The sequence below is a fragment of the Ambystoma mexicanum genome, chromosome 3p, assembly GCF_040938575.1.
Source record: "Ambystoma mexicanum isolate Mex_15411 chromosome 3p, UKY_AmexF1_1, whole genome shotgun sequence".
Taxonomy (NCBI): Eukaryota; Metazoa; Chordata; class Amphibia; order Caudata; family Ambystomatidae; genus Ambystoma; species Ambystoma mexicanum.
Window position 1 is genome coordinate 538,243,303 of NC_090925.1, and position 17,298 is coordinate 538,260,600.

The window sequence follows — 17,298 nt, forward strand, 5'->3', positions numbered from 1 at the left end:
GCTTTAAAAATAAAGGCAGGGGAGAAAAAGCAGCTACTGGTGGAATCTAGGAAGCGCTGGAAAACAGTATGTTTCGAGAACTACAAGAAGATGATGCAGTGGGGGGGCGTGGCCGAACGCCGGAGAGGATGGCAACCTAGCCTTTATTATTATAAATATGCATTAAGTCTTTCCTTTTAGCACGTATTCTAACCTCCTGAATTGTCCTTCCAGCCGTCTTGCAGCGCTGCACACTTCTGCGGTAGTTCCAACTCAGCTTGGAGTGAGTTGAAGCTGTGCCTTTCTCCGAGGCGAAGTTCTGTGTGCTTCTTAATGACGCGCCGCCCCTCATGAGGAGAGGAGCAGCGTCACATTCCACGTGAAATGCCGGCTCTGGGCCTTCGCCCTTCATGTGCCAAGTGGTGCTACCTCACGCGCCAAAAGTGAACTACAGGTCAAAAAGGAGCGCAATAAGGAAATAAAAGAAACACATATCAAGAAGAAAGGAAGTGTGGGCATATGTGAGGTAAAGGAGAGCAGAGAAAAAGGTGAGAGGGAGAAAGGGGAAGGGAGCAAAGAGAAGGAAAGTAAGCAAGAATATGGAGGGGTAAAATACCAAAAATGTTAAACGGCACCGTGTTACACATTTTCCTTCTCTAGGAATCATATTCATAGGCCACTGTGATACTACAATTAAATCTCCCATAGCTGCCTCTTGTTTTTGGTCAAAGAGCACATGTACAATTTATATAGCCCTGATTATATGCTCCCCTCCTCACCACCGATAACATATGAATCTTCCACTTGATCATTATTGCTCCATTGCTTGCTCCTTTCAGCATAATCTATGTGCTATAGACCAGGGGTCTCCAACCTTTACGTTAGCTAGAGCTACTTGTATTGGAGGCCAACAGTGGAGAGCTACCAACGGGCAATATCTGGGTGGGGATGTTTATAAACCTCAGAATTTCTACCAATATTTTTTGGGCCTGATTATTTCCCCTCTATAAATAGATGGAATAACATATGCCTTCATGATTATATTAAGAACTTCATAAACCTCTTTGTTGCATTATTATTTATTAGTAGCTGTCTCATAAAAAGACAGATATTTGTTGGACTACCACACAAATATCCTATAGTTTATGTGCCCCTTCCTTTGTGTGTTATGCAGGCTCTCTACATGCTGGGCACACTATTGTTTTCCATTGTGCATTTCACACTTCCATACAAAAACAAAAGTATTTACCAAACTGAAAAATGCTGCTTGCGTTCACTAGTTTTCTTTGAAATGTTTTTTTTGTCAGACACCACACGTACTCTGTTATTTGCGTGCCCCTCTGTGTTTTAGCATAGGTTATATTTATAAAGATGTTATATGGTTGTCAAACTGGTTAATCACAGCCTTAAGAGCAGTGAACATGTTACTGCTACCAGGCCTTTTCTCAATTGGTTATCTGAAACTCAATATCATGTGCCCGCTTCAGAAACAACTCTGTATAGCCTCCCCAAATACTTCAACCTTTGAGACCTACTCTATAGGTCTGGGGGGGGGCGGAAATCATCCGATAAACTTCAACCAACCTCCTTTCCATCTGCAAAATCCAATATAAAGCTATTGCTGGCACACTAGTTTACATGTTTTGTATCCAGCAGTGGAGCTGAAGTCCAAGCAACCTGAGAAGCCAGCCATCCAATGTTTGCATCCTCAAAGCCCTCACATTTTTTAACATATGCCACCTCTTTAATCCATAATTGGTTGACGAGCGCCAAAGGGTATTGAGCTCTTGATCAGTGCAATAATCACTCACTCAGTCAATGACTCACTCCCTAATTCATATCAAGACCCGTCTGTAGAATGGAACGTTATGCTATGCTTGTTTAGAAATTATATCATTCATATTAAATACAACAGTGTGGCCGGCACAATGTAAACAAAGGAAATGTTCACACGTAGTGCCAACAAAAAAAAAATATTCCTTGGTATTTCACCGACTCAATTTAACATTGTGGGGATGTACAGTAAATGTTGTAAAGTAAGAACAATCCTTTATATGATATTTTTCTGTTTTGAAATGTGAAATTGTGTATCACTGTAAGTAGAACTGCAATTCTGTTATTTTCTGCGTAGATCCTTATTCAAGACGTTGCCTTGAATAGCGTTATCAGTCACACTCTGAGTTTAAAGAAATGTTATCGAACCCAAACAATAACTTCTAACAACAACATGAGTTTCCTTTTTTGTTATACTCTTCAGCTGGAATTAATTGAAAATAATGTGTTTGGCTAACCTTGCAAATCTAGATGTGTCTCGTCCTTAATGGATTCCATCTTACTGAAAATGCTATTAAGGGGAGAAACAATTTCGGTAGATCTAGGAAGAGAGCTTACCAGGCACAAGGTGAGGTTCACGAATTCAGCTTGATACGCCTTTAACATGCAGGGAAGAAATAAACAATTGGCTATCAGTATGAGGTGAAAGATGTCATTATGGAAAACAGTAAATTATGCAACTGGGAGAAGAAACACATTCCACCCGCTAGAACAGCTTCTGACGATGGCGCAAGATGGTTAGAGGTGAAGGCGGGAACCTTTCCTGAGCACAATTAAGGGCGCAGATCAGACAGTCACGAATCCGAAGGGTGCACAGTGAACAATTAGAATCTTTGTTCACTGTGGAAATGTAAACTTCGGTGTAATGTCACTCCATTTTGTAAGCACTGACGCAATTGTCACAAATGGAATCGAAGTAGGGATAGCTTACACTGTGTGGCTCACACTGATCCCGCCCCAGCCCCTCAGACATCTCTGGCAAACAAGAGCCAGCTTGCTCAAGCAAGACAGTGCCGAGGGGGCGCACAAGGCCATCTGTGGTACTACAGGCGGCCGCAGAAGCAGAATGTGAAACTGACATCTGTCAGTAAATTCACAAGCAGCTCCAGTGGCACAGCAGGCAAGCTCCTCACCGGCAAGCGGGACGACCAGGGTTCGGATCCCGAACATGGACAGTAACCGCAAAACACACCAGAAAAGAATTGCGATTCAGATGGTGTTTATTTTTCAGAATCTCCAGCGCGGGTGACTGACGAGGCTCAGGCGAGCTACTGGTAGCTCGCGATCGACCATTTCCCAACCTCTGCTATAGAACTATCACTGGTATCTATTTAATTTGCAGCTGGGGTGCACAAGAACAGCACCATACCCCCATACCTGATTTGGTACATCATCATATGCAACATTATCTGTAGTGTGTTCCTTATTATTTTATGTCTATTCATTTCGTCCTCTTTTCATAAGAGTTAAATAGACTAAATAATATGGATGTAATAATTGCATGCTATTAGTTACCTCTGAACCTAAAATGGACACCACTCAACATTTATTTTGAGGGCTTTACTCCAAAATATCACAATAAGTTGTTCAAACTACGATCTATAAAATTATCATTACACTGACTTCTATCTACTTCTGGGTCTCTGCCTCAAAGCACTGTTCAGAATTTAAGACTTTAATAATACCCATCAAAATGGCCGTCAATAAATCCTATCGGAAAAATATACCTATTACAAAAGAATCCTCCTCTTCTTTAACAAATCTTAAAAGACCTAAAAGTCACTCACCACCTCCTCTTGGAATCTCTGATCCAGCTATAGAAACCATTTTTGCTGAAATTAGAGCACGTAAACCTTTCATTGAGACTACAAATATCAAATTACAGCAACTAGATGACAGATGGATGGGATTTGATAACAGAATGGAAGAAGTGGAGAAGAGAGTCAGTGTCATAGAATTATCCCCCAGAGTTGTACGCTTAGAAAAGTCCATAAAAGAACTTCAAAAGCACAAGGAAGATTTGGAAAATTGTAGTATGCGCAACAATCTGCGTATCTCAGGTTTACCTGAAAGCCTTGACCCCATTGACTTTCTACAAAAATGCCTACCAGCCATTCTGCACCTTCCCCATGAAACAGTATTTAACATACAGCGTGCTCATAGAATTGGTCAACCAACAGTCTCCACCACTTCTTGTTCTTTACCAAGAACTCTCATATTCTACCTCTTGGAATACTCTCAGCTTCAGCTCATCATATCTACAGCCAAAGAACACAAATCCCTTACATGGCACGGAAACAAGTTATTAATCTCTCAAGATGTGGCCAGAAGCACAGCCCAATGCAGAAAAGTTTTCCTATCTTTTCCTCCTGCCCTTAAACAGCTCAATATCCGATATGCATTATATCATCCATGTTCTTTTAAAATAACGCTTGAAGGTTGTACAGTTGTGTTTGATGATTCAGCCGATATCAGGGGCTTTATTCAATCTATCAAAAGTGATGGTATGGACACCACTTCTCTTGCAAATGCCTCCACCTCATCTATTACTTATCTCGTGACATATTCTGTTTTTTTTCTCTTCCTTTTTACTATTTACTTAATGCAATCATTACCCAATTGCTTTAACAAGTTGAGGCGGGCGCTCTAGCAGCGTCCATCTTCCACTGTGGTTGTTCTTTCTCCTTTTTCCAACCCAGTTGGTGTTACCTATCCCTGTTTTATCCTTCCTCCCTGTTCCTTCTCCTATGTCCTGTTTTGATCTCTAAAATCACTCTTATCTCATTGCCTATATTTTCTATGTCTATGATCAAACCCCCTTCTCCCCTCCCTGCTTCCCAATGTACTATCCTTCTGTGCCACTATTTGGGTATATGTATGTCAAATCAAATTACTATGAATTTAACTCTGATATTGTACTACAGCTATATGATACATGCTTATCTTTATGTATATGATCTTTCAGTGTATTTCATGGAACATCAAAGGATGTAAAAATCCCATAAAGAGATGTAAGATCATATCACACCTTAACAAGTTTAAGCCATTAGTAGCTTGTTTACAAGAAACTCGCTTATCCAATAAAGAGACAATGAAGCTTAAATCCCTTTAATAAGCATAAAACAACCCTTTAAAATTCTAGATCAAGATGCTGACACTGATGGAAGATGGGTTTGGGTAAAACTTTTCATTGATTCAACACCAGTCTCTATCTTAAACATCTATGGTCCCACTTTACCAGATCCTTCCTTTTGGATCTCAGTCAAACAAATGATACTCAAAAATCATTTTTACCAATTTGATTATGTGTGGGGAAGTTAATCAGGTCCTTGATCCTTTTTTTTGGACCGAAAATCCGGCTGTATGTTTAAAACAAACAAAACCCACAAGTCCTTTGTAAACTGTATAGCTGAAACAGGGCTAATTGACACTTGGACACTATCCCATACCACACAATTAGACTATACCTTCCATTCACCCCTGCACAATACACTATCATGCCTGGATTATATCTCTGCAGTCAAAACCCTCTCCGGCTCCATTGTTGATTCTAAAATCTCAAACATTATTATATTAGATCATGCTCCTGTTATTACATCCTTCAGCCTTACAGATGTGAACAAAACTGCCAGCAGATGGAAACTTCACTCAATCCGTTCAGTTATTTATCCAACAATATTTCATAAATAATCAAGATGAAGACACTTCAGTTGGGATGCGTTCAAAGCAGCTTTACAAGGTCACATTATGGCCCTTTCTGGTAAGAACAAGAAATTAAGGAAAAAACACTTAGATGGCCTCTATTCCCAACATACCTCTTCCCAACATACCCAAACTGAACAATGCGACTATCTAGACTGTAGCTCAATTAACCTTCATCAGGTTATAGCACTATGTTTCAAAATAAATAAAGAAGTCGCAGAACTTGCTGCTGGGACAATATTTAAATATAAAACAAAGATATATCAAACATCTAATAAATCTGGCAAAATGCTTGCCTCTTACTTAAAAACTAAAAAGGAAAAGTTCCATATTTCCCATATCAAGGATACTCGGGGCATATCTCATTATTGTTCAGAAGAAATACTTGATTGCTTTAGGAAGTTCTATGCTGACCTTTTATAACCCTGAATGTCCTATTCCTAATGATAATGTTGTATCCTTTCTTAAAAGTATCAGCCGTACATCAGACCCTCAAACGGATCTTTCCCACCTTGATGGGGATATTACATCTTCAGAGATTACTAAAGCTATTAATGGTTTGGGCAAAGGGAAAGCACCTGGTCCCGATGGACTATCCACGGAATTCTATATTAACCTTTCTAAGGTTTTAACCCCAAAACTTAAAACGCTATTCTCATATTTTATATCCCAAAAAGCATCTTCTGGTTCATTCTCAGAAGCGTTACTTATTATATTCCCTAAACCAGATAAAGATCCTACAATCCCCAGTAATTATCGACCCATTTCCCTTCTCAGCATTGAAAGCAACATTTTTGCAAAAATACTAGCTAACAGAATTGAATCCTCACTCCCAGATTTGGTTAAAGCAGACCAAATTGGCTACGTGAAAGGACGCAACATATCCTCAAATTCTAGGCTGTTAATGCTGTTAACTTAGCAGCTAAAGACAAACAAGGCTATGCAGCCATTGCATTAGATGCAGGAAAAGCATTTCACCTTGTAGATTGGAACTTTGTTTCAAGCTCTTCATTGGCACGGATGTGGCAATACAATTATTTCTCTGGTTAAACTTCTTTATTCATCCCCCAAATCCTCTATCTAAATGGCCTCCTTCTTCCCCTTACTCAGAGGAACGCAAAATGGCTGCCCCCTACTCTCCTTTACTATATATTCTTTCATTAGAATCTTTATTGGAACTAATAAGATCTAACAAAAATATTTCGGGTATTCAGGTAAATGCCTCATGTACCAAAATAGCAGCATAAGCAGATGATATCCTTATTCTTATCAAAAATCCCAAACGTCACCTACCAAATCTCCTCAATGCTTTATCTCAGTTTGGTCAAGTATCTGGTTATAAATTAAGGAGACAGAAATCAGAAATGATGCCCCTAAACTCCTATTGCTTCAAACATAACATTGATATTTTTGGTCTTAAATGGTGTCGCAGTTATATTAAATACTTAGGCATTCGATTTGCCCCTACAATCCAGGATACTATCAAGCTTAACACTAAGATATTACTGGACACTCTTAAAGACCTGACATCCAGATGCCCCCCCTCCCCCTTTACTTCTCTTGGTGGGGACGTTTGGATAAGATTAAAATTATGTTGTCCCCTATGGTACTATACTACCTACAGCTTCTTTCTGTCCCACTATCTCTTTCCTTTTTCAAATCTTTATAACTTTCTATGGGGAGTAAGAAAAAGTAAAAGAATTGCGTTAACCAAACTAAAAGCACCTTATGAAATGGGTGGAGTTAGATTTCCAGACTTCAAGCTATATCACTCTGCGTTTCTCCTAAAGCAATCTCGCCACTGGTTTGCTGATCCCGAAATCTCTGATACTCCTACATGGTGCACTTTAGAAAAACATTCACTTTATCCTTATAACGTCACTGACCTCTTCTACATATTTAAACATACTACCATGAATATATTGGACTCTATAAAAGCATCCGACTTAGCTCTACAAGCCTTTCTCTTCCCTCATACCAAAACTCCCAATAAGTACCTTTCCCCTTTACTATGGCATAACAAGAATATTGTAATTTATAACAAGGTCTTAAATCGTAGATCATGGATAAAAAAAGAATTAGATTTATTCAGCACATTATTGATGGTCCGTTCATTCTCTCATTTCAGCAAATATCCAAGTTCGCCATTCCCACAGCTGATTTTCAGTACTACAACAAATTAACTCCTGTCTTGATGCACTAAATCACTTCTCTAATGAGATTCTTTCTCCAGATGCCCTAAGACTTCTACAGCGTACCATGACTAATGATGTGAGAGCTTCACATTTTTATAATATGCTCACCTCAACATTCTATTCGTCTGAAATTGGAATATGACTTAGGTTGTATGTTTGAAGATCATATTTGGTCCCGTTTGTTCTCTAAAATTAAAACTATATCTGTCTCAGCAAATATAACACATTATTTTTTCTTTATTCATAGAGTATTTATCACTCCTGCTAAATTAGCAAAGGCTAACCCAAATCATGATGCTAAATGCTGGTCATGTGGTCTGACTACGGCCTCATATATACATATGTTTTTTGAGTGTCCATTTACTTTGGCAAGACATTTGGAAGTGCATGAAGCTTATTTTTACTGTCAATATTCTGCTGTCCTTTTTTTAATGTCTTTTTGGGAAGTCTGGCCTTAACAACAAACCTCTCCCCTGATTCAGTCAAACTGTATGATTTATTCATTTGTATAGCCATGAAATGTATCACAGCTAACTGGAAAGACTTCCGATCTCTCTACCAGAGGATGGTGGAACTCAATTTGTCATATTCATAAAATGGAATTGTGTATGGCCAGTAATTTGAATTCAATCCCTAAATACAATGCTAAATGGTATTTTTGTCATCCGATATATAAACTGTTTCAATGCAACTGCACATGGTACCTGAACCTACATACTCAAACTCAATTTATTAGCTATTTGCTTGTATCCTCACTCATATGTCTGTCATATGTTTTGATTACAGTTGTAATAATACTCTGATTTCATTTTACATTATACCCTTCTTCCCCCTTATCCTCCTCCCATTTGTCTCTTATTTGTTTTCTGTCTGCCTACCAGTTTGTCTCCCCCATATTCCATCTCTTATTCCCCCTAATTTATTCCTTGCAGACTTGTTACAATACTTCATGTTTAATTCTTATTGCCTATATAAACTATGATCTATACACAATAACTCAATTTGTTTACTGAATGTTTTTGGTATTATTCAACTTCTTCACTAGTTAATAATGTTACCTCTGTTCATTTTTTAGTAATAAGTTCCCCTTGAAGTCTGTGACTTGCGATCAAATGTATTATCATTATTACCTTCTACAATAAAAAAGTATTAAAATAAAAAAAGATGATGATGCAGTGAAAAAACCAAAAGAGAATTATATCGTAAACGCTGATGGGTGGAAACTGGCTATTCCCATAGCAGTTAACAAAAGCAGGAAAACCTAAGTCTTTTGGCAGGAATGGCTAGTGTTCTCCATTCCTTCCTCAGAACCTGCCTCTGTTACTTAGCCTATACATTTGTAAATCAGCAGAGGTCTCCGTGTAATGTTGCAGTTCCCAAAGATGTAGCTGCGCAACAATTATGGACTATAAAGTAACAGTCAATTGGCTGCTACAAATGTTTTGTCGGACAGATCTAATTCGACAGCTCAACTCTATCAGTACGTCTTCTCAACAGTGTGTCCTTGTTACAGTATGACGACCAAGCATGCTTCGACAGAGAAGTAAGACCTACATGTTCCCACACATCTGCTCAATCACAGCCCCACAACCGAGTTTGGTTGCTACGTCAGCCCCTGCTACTAATCGACAACGTAATTGTAGCTCACACGCTGCGTTGTGAAGCTAAAGATGCAAGTGCTCTTGTGTGTAGAACTATATAGTTGATCTGGTGAATTTGTAGGTTGGTGGCAACTTGCAAGTGGTACATGTTTTTGTGCTTTTCTTGGGGGTCAGCTAGTGTTTTCTTGGGTGTGGTGAATGGTCAAACTAATTGTTAGCTGCTCATAGTGATATTGGCTGAAGTGATCAGCAGTTTGTCATGCAGGCAGACCTTTAACAGATTCGGTTTAGGTCACTGATTTTAGTGCAGGTATTTGTGGGAGTTTATTGGGTGTGACGCCATGTTAGCTAGAGGTGAGAACAATATGTCTTACTAGACTGGTCCTATATTAATTCCACCCGTCTTACACACAAGGAATCAAAACCCTTTTCCTAAATTGTTAGGAAGCAACATGAAATAACTCCTCCTGAAGTTGTCTGCAATAATCGTTCACAATTTGTTTGTTGTCTTTGTTTCTTGTGCGCCTTGAGGCCTACAGGCGATGTGACGTGTCCTTCAAGAATTGTGATAAATTAATGCTAAAGTTTTCATGGGGTCATTGTGGATTATTTCCCCACCCATCCTGAAGTTGTCATGGGGGAGTGCGGGCTCACCCTCAAGTAATCATCACCCATCATGAAGTTGGCATGTAGCCATCCTGGAGTAATACAAGATCATCACTGGAAGTAATCGGAACTCATCCTGGAGTAGTTTCTGTACAGATGAAAAAGAAAATTATCAGCGAGATGAAGAGTCTAGTGTAGTAAACACTACTGTGCTCCAGATGTAGGACATGCAGAGGAAGATCATGCAAAGTCAAAGTTCCTTTTGTGTTGAAAGTGGTAAATGGAGACCGTCATTGTATGGGTGGTTCTGATGTTTATATTGAGAACAATGAATTTCATCACTGGGGGATGAATACTACTGTGTAGAAGTATTCTACACCTGTACCTTCTCCCAACCTAAATGTTTTATTACGTTTGTCCCGCTTCTAGCCCAACAGCTTGACCATAGCCCAACAAGTTACACTCACTCTTCTTCTGCCATTTTATCTTCTTTTGTTCCCGGACGCCGCCGTCACAACACAGGTGTTAACCAGTGAATTTGGAAAGGGAAAGGCACTAGAGCGTCTACCACTGACAACCACACAAATTCCCACAGCTTTGGCCTGCAAATAAACAGAAAAACGGGACAACAAACTGTAAGACTAGTGGTGTTTACTAGTAAACACACTGAAGAGAGAATTATAGAGTACTAAAGTGAAATTACTTTATCAACTAGCGGCTGTAAAGGTATAAAATATACAACTTCTAGTTTTCTTATTTATTGTATGGAAGCAAAAAGGTAAGGATTTCAAATATTCCATCCAACCTGTCTTGGAAGTTTGATTTAAAGAGGGCCATTCGATGAGGTACACCATACTCTGATATTCTAAGATGGCTACCACATTGCGTGAATAGAAAGGTGATGAGCTTGTTTAAGGTGACCAGATTTTAAAACTAAAAAGACTGGAGTGCCCATCAACATAAAGATAGGACTACAATTTTAACAGTCCTAAAGTATTGTTAACCCCATTTCAATCCAATGGGAACATTCACTTCTCCTGATTTCTGCTATGAAATCTCCCTCCCAGTGGTTGCAAAATGTTGGCAAGTATGCCTTTGGTGTCGTCACAGTTGGTGAAAACATCTGATTTTGTTTTTGGTGAGTCAGAGACCGTTGAGGTGTAAGGGCATGTAGGGGGCTTGGCGGGTGAGTCCACTGAAACAAGGCAGGTGACACAGGCCAAAAGCGTGTGAGTTGAGAAGCATACTTTTCCTCATCCTATTAATTAATTTTCTGGTATTCCCGCTTCCATCAAAGGAACCATTTCCAACAATGATTTATTTGTCTTGCCCCTTTCAACATTTGTGCAAAAATGCCAAATAACCCATTCCATATGGGAGAGTGTAGTCTCGTCCTGGTTGTAAGTTTGCATTCTGGGACATTTTGTTTAGAAATCCAGAACTATAAATCCCAGGATGCAACATTGAAAGCAGGACCGGTCTAACCTCTCCCAAATGGAATAGGGGCATGCTTGTATGTATGATACTGATTTTCCATACTAATGTTCTAGAAGGTCAAGATTCGTTTAAAGAGACAGAGGCAAAGGATTTGTTGTTTGAAGGCTTATGAGGAGATGACTGGTAGCTGGCTGGCAGTGGTAACCCGATTGTTCATCGCACTAACGAAACCTTTTACGGCTGTGCCAGTGGGAACTCAGCCAGATGGGTCAAATGGTGTATGTACAGGCGGGCATTGACATTGGAGCTTATAAGGCTCATTCAATTAGAGGGGCTATGGCATCAACAGCATATAACGCAGGAGCTAGGTTAGAAGACATTTTTAAAAGTAGCAGACTGGTCGAAAGAGTCAACGTTCAAACAATTTTACTTTAGACCAATAGATCAAATGTCTACGTTGGTGGGTAGTAAGCTTTGAACTAGCATAATCCGAGCCTCCGGTCTTGACATAGAATACTGATTTTCCATACTAATGTTATAGAAAGTCAAGCTTCTATTAAACACCCTGAGGCGAAGGATTATCGTGCCCAGTCAATCATTTTATGACCTTAATTAAGATGCAATGTATATGGAATAAAATTGTTGTGAGGAATTGTATTGCGCCCCCCCCCTCCTTATCGTAGCTACCCTCAGCTTTGTTTATTTGATTTATTGAGCAAAAACAGAACCTTAGGCAGCAGGATCCTGAGACATGCAAGAGGAGGATACACTATGGTTCAGCGGCTACCGGTTGGGGCGCATAAATAACATTCAAGACGGACAAAGAAAGAGGAAGGATAAGAGAAAGGAGAGAAGGTTATGCCCTAGCGGAGAGAGGATTGGTTATGGAAGGAGATCACATGTTTCAAGTTAACATCAAAAAATGGACTACAAACAAAGATTATTTCTTGGGAAATGTAGTTTTTATTGTGTTGATTTTTTAAAAATATATTGTGATTGTTATAATGCCGCTCGAGTTTGAAGTAAAGGAAGAAAGCATAATCCGAGCTTCCATCTTGACATAGAATAAAAGGTGTAAAAACATTCCATATACTACAATCCCTCAGTTAAATAATGTTATGCCTTGTTGTACAGACAGAGCTGAAGGGCCGCAGGGATTTGGCCTGTAGAATTCAGATTGTCCATACTATTGTAACAGAGTCATAATTCTATTTAAGACATGCAGGCAAAGGATTATGCTCAACTCTACTCTTAACTTCTTGAGCAGCTTTTTTTTTTAAACTGTCAAACAACACAATACAAAGAAAATCTACACCATCCAGAAAAAGTCCTTTGTGGTTTCAACTTGGATGAAAAAAAGTCCATGTGACCCTGCCATCCAATCCCAGTCCATCTGAGGCTGGACCACCCCTGGCTGTCTGATCCTCTCTCTTTCGCTGCCACCAACTCAAACTAGCATCCCAACCGGTCAACGCTTCAAAATCAACTAACTTATCCTGCTACCTCAGGAGCCCTCCGGCTTGGCCTCAGCACCTGCATGAAAATCAGAAAATAACAGCACTGACTGAAGGCTAAAATACTGGGTGGGCAATTGCAACAAGAAAACTGTCGCTCTGCAGCACACATACTGCTCCCAATGCGTACCTCTATGCGATTGCCTGGGTGGGATAATCCTTTGCTTTTTTTTTTTAAATAGAATTATTACTTTCTGTTAGGATAGTATGGAAAATCTGAATTCAATGTCAAGACCGGAGGCTCAGGTTATGCTCTTTTAAAGCTTACTACCACCAAAGTTGACACTTGCTCAATCGGCCTAAAGTAGAAGGTCTCAAAGACTGATTTGTTAGAACAGTCGCCGCCTTCATAATGTCTTCCAGGTGTGCCCCTACGCAAATACTTTAGAGGCCATAGCGCCTCGAACTGAGTGCACTTCATAAGCCTCGATATTGATGCCTTCCTGCTGCATGCACCACAGTACCCATCTAGCCAGAGTGGCTGCAGAAACTGTCTAAAAAGGCTTCCGTAATGCTAGCAGCAACCAGGACTGTTCCTATGGCTTATAAGGAGGCATCATAGCTTCGTAAGCCTCAGGACACTTCAGCTTTGGTTGATCCGGGCATTGGCGTCACTAGGGTTGCTGACACCCGGTGCAGTAACTCGTGGTGTCACCCTCCCCTCCTGGGGGGAGGAGAGGGTGGTGAAACCATGAGTTAACGCATCAGGTGTCGCCCTTCCCCTAGTGGCGCCACTGAAAATGCTTGGGTTTGCTGATCATTAGGTGGCCACTTTAAACATTATTTCCAGAACCTCTTGATTCCCAATCCACACCTGCATGCTTTGAAACTTTTGTTTAGATATGTAGTGTGTGGTTAAACCAAATTAGCGTGTAGTCTACATTTCTATTGAAGATTCTTAATTGCAACATTTCAAAATCTTTTGGAACAGTTTGAGTTTCCAAGAATTCCAATCCTTGCTAATTTCGTCATGCACATCATACTGCAAACTTAGAATCGTCTCACCAGAGCGCATACCCGAATACTAGGCAACATATAGCTCCTCCGATTGGAGTGTTCATTCTGTATGTGTCTTTAGCTGTATTTGGAGGTCTCCATTGGGATTAGAGAGTATTGTCAACATGTGTACACGAGTTGAAATCCTAACTCCATAACATTCCTTTCCAATTAGTTTTCATGCATTTGCAATGTATCTGCATGCCAGGTGAATTTTCTTGTAACGTTAAGGTTGTGTGAATGTCATATCTTTATTAAGTGCTATGCTCTGGGTTTATCACCAATTCCCCATGGCATAGATTTAAATAGTGCCTATGGTTACAGCATTGATTTCTTCATTTTATGATAAATTATCCCAATGTTAAACCCATGGCTAGGCAATTAACCAGGCAGGGTGCATGGAGGACTGTTTCAAGGATGAATGGTTAGGTCTTCCTCCACGCCCCCTAAACAAGCCTTGCTTCTTCTTTGCCAGTTACCCAAAATTATGCATTCCCCATTAAATAGGTGGGATTAACAACTCTCCAACTACCTTTTCCCCAAAAGGAATGGAAACACACTTACCCAAAAAGCTGGAGATGGCAGTGCTAGCTTCCAACTGTTGCAGCTTTAACTCCCGAGAAGCAATAACACAGAGCTGCGCAAGTGCTCTCGCTGACAGAGCGGGGGTTGGAAATGGGGAAATGGTGCTGAGCTGTCAGATGAGCTTACAACCCCCACGAGCACTCTTTCCTTTACAAAGACTGACTTGTGAAGCAGCTCGTCCACCGCCCCACAACTGCAGAAATACAAAATATCACAAGCTTTAAGCGCCAGGGCCATGTGCAACATGCACCTTAGCTTTGCTTTTCTCTCCGGTAGTCTGCAGGAGCTAGGGTGCAACAAGCAATAGTAGTGAGCTGTCCACCCTGCTGTATTTTGATGTGAATGCAGCAGAAACTATAACTACGAAAGGGTGGAAACCTTTCTCTCCATTTATACATAGAACTGTACAGTTGAGTCGAGGTGCCGTTGTGCTTGCAGAGTATGGCCGCCTGAATGAGCTGTTCTGAGACGGGGAAGATCCTGATTATTAATTTCTCCTCACTGGGGCTACGTCTCTTTTCAGAAAACAACGGATGGATACTGGCTAATTTGCAGCATGTCCTGCCAGACTTTTGGGGCACGGGGATAAGCCATTCCTGAGCAACCACCTCCTGTGGGGAAGCCGGCTGAACTCTCTGCGGCTGCCCAGGTCGTACTACCATTGAGGCAGACCTTCGCTGACTCGAGCGGCATGGCGTGGGCCCGTCTGGGGGAGGGGTGCCCGCCGCCCGCACCATCTCGCCCTGGTTTGCGGACTCCTGCGCTACGGGGCGGATTCCTAGACCCCTTCACCCTTCCAGGGTGGCTGCCTGTGGCCTGGCGCTGACCCAGCTAGTGCCTGGCCTCCACCGGAGCTCCTGCCCGCAGCCCGCCTGTCCTGGGCTGGAGCCCTGGGTCTGATGGTGCTCCTGTCCCGGACCTGACAGCCTTCGGATAAGACTGTTGCACGCCTCCCAGCGCGGGCCGGCACTCGCAGCACTACATCCGCTTGTTCCAGTAAATCCTGGCATCAGGCACGTGGGCCCCCACTGGAGGGCTCCAGAGCACATAACATCAACTCTGTGTCAGAGTTCCAGGTACGTGGACTCCCTCTATATACGGATACATGACACCCTAGCATCAATATCTACCTAGTCCCACTGCAATGCTGCTTGCCCCGGATCAATCGTTGGACTTCACGCCCCGGTGCTTCTGAACTGCTCTTCGCTGCACCTGGCATTTCCCCGGCGAATAAGCCACTCGGCTGGCACGCTCCGGGGGCTCCCTGCTGCACTCCTGCCATAGCCACATCCCTGCAGGATACCTCTAATAGCACGTTTCACAAATTCAGCCTGGAATACTGCATAAGCGATGCGGGACACTTAGCTTAATTGCACTGAGGAACTCCTGACTAACATTTTAGCCCTTGGTGGATGCACCACTTCAACTCCATGCACCTCAATAAAAACATTCTACTCAATCTGTTCTACTTCACTCTTGAATTGAAGGTACCTTTTCTCAGGCAGTTGTGAGCCGGCGCCCCCGTCCAACTTCTCACTGGCCACCAGGTGCATCCGCGCCTCTACACTTTGCGCTACTATACGAGGAAGGCCACAATTCATCCGATTGCAGACTGGACTTACTGGACATTGTCACGTTCTGGGTCCTTCTAACTACACCCCTCCACCCAGTGAAACTCGTGCATATCAAGTACCAGCAGTCTCACCCCTACAGGGTACGCTAACTAATACGTTACATCAGCTGAGCCTGAGATTCTATGTGAGTACAGCGGAAATACTTTGCTTGCTGGCGCTAGGAAGCTTCTGGCCCCATCTTGGCAAGGGATAGATGTACCTTATTAATTCCACACTCTACAATAGCAGCGCTTAATTCACTCCGTGACATTATACCTTCTAAAACAAGGGTGCTTTGCCTCTGGTGGTTGTGGTCAGTGCCCGCGTTCAACTGCCCACTGGATACTAGACACACCCACCCCCATCATACTTGCCTCACTCTACGAGGGAGACCACAACTTGGCCAAGTGCAGTCTGGACTAGATTGCTGGTCACAGCCACCGATATGGGGTAATCCAGATGAATATGCCCCTCGCTGGATAACCGACGCCGTCCTCTCTGGGACTACCCCCTGGGATGCAACGCACAACACCAGACTCTTTTTATTTGTTTTATTTTTTTATTTTTTTCTCGACCTAGTGGTAGTTTACCTGGTCGATTCCTGATGACGCGGAATCGGTGTGGCCGCACCGCCTCAGTTAATCTACCTGGCCCTGAAAGCAATAGGAGCGCGACTGTGCTCCCCACCACACGCCTGCCTACCATAGCAAGTACCCTTTGCGATCAGATGTACAGCACTGGGCCAACCCTTCTCCCCCATAGCTATTTTTCACTAAATCCCAGTGTGCTGTGTAACTATGGACCCTATGAGACTGGATGACAGTGTGACCAAGGGAGCTAACAAAAAGCAGAGCTCAATCAATATGTCCGTGAAGGCTGCGCTGAAACTGAACAAACCCTTGCCTGAGGTGGTGGTGCCCTCGGCACCACCCCCCCGACCCTACTGAAGCGCAGAAAATGTTTGACTACATGCGAGATGGATTCACCGCTCTTCATTCCAAACTGGACGACATGAGTGGGACCATATCCTTGATCAAAGCCCACATGGAGAAAACGGACACTCGTATGACAGAAGTGGAAACGAGGGTCGGGCGGCCGAGGACGACATTGTCGCTCTACGGACTGAGATGTCTGCTCTGACTCAGTGGGTTCAGGACGTCAGCAATAAGAATGATGACCTGGAGTCGCTTTCCAGGCACAGTAACCTATGTATCATCGGCGTCCCGGAGGACAGAAT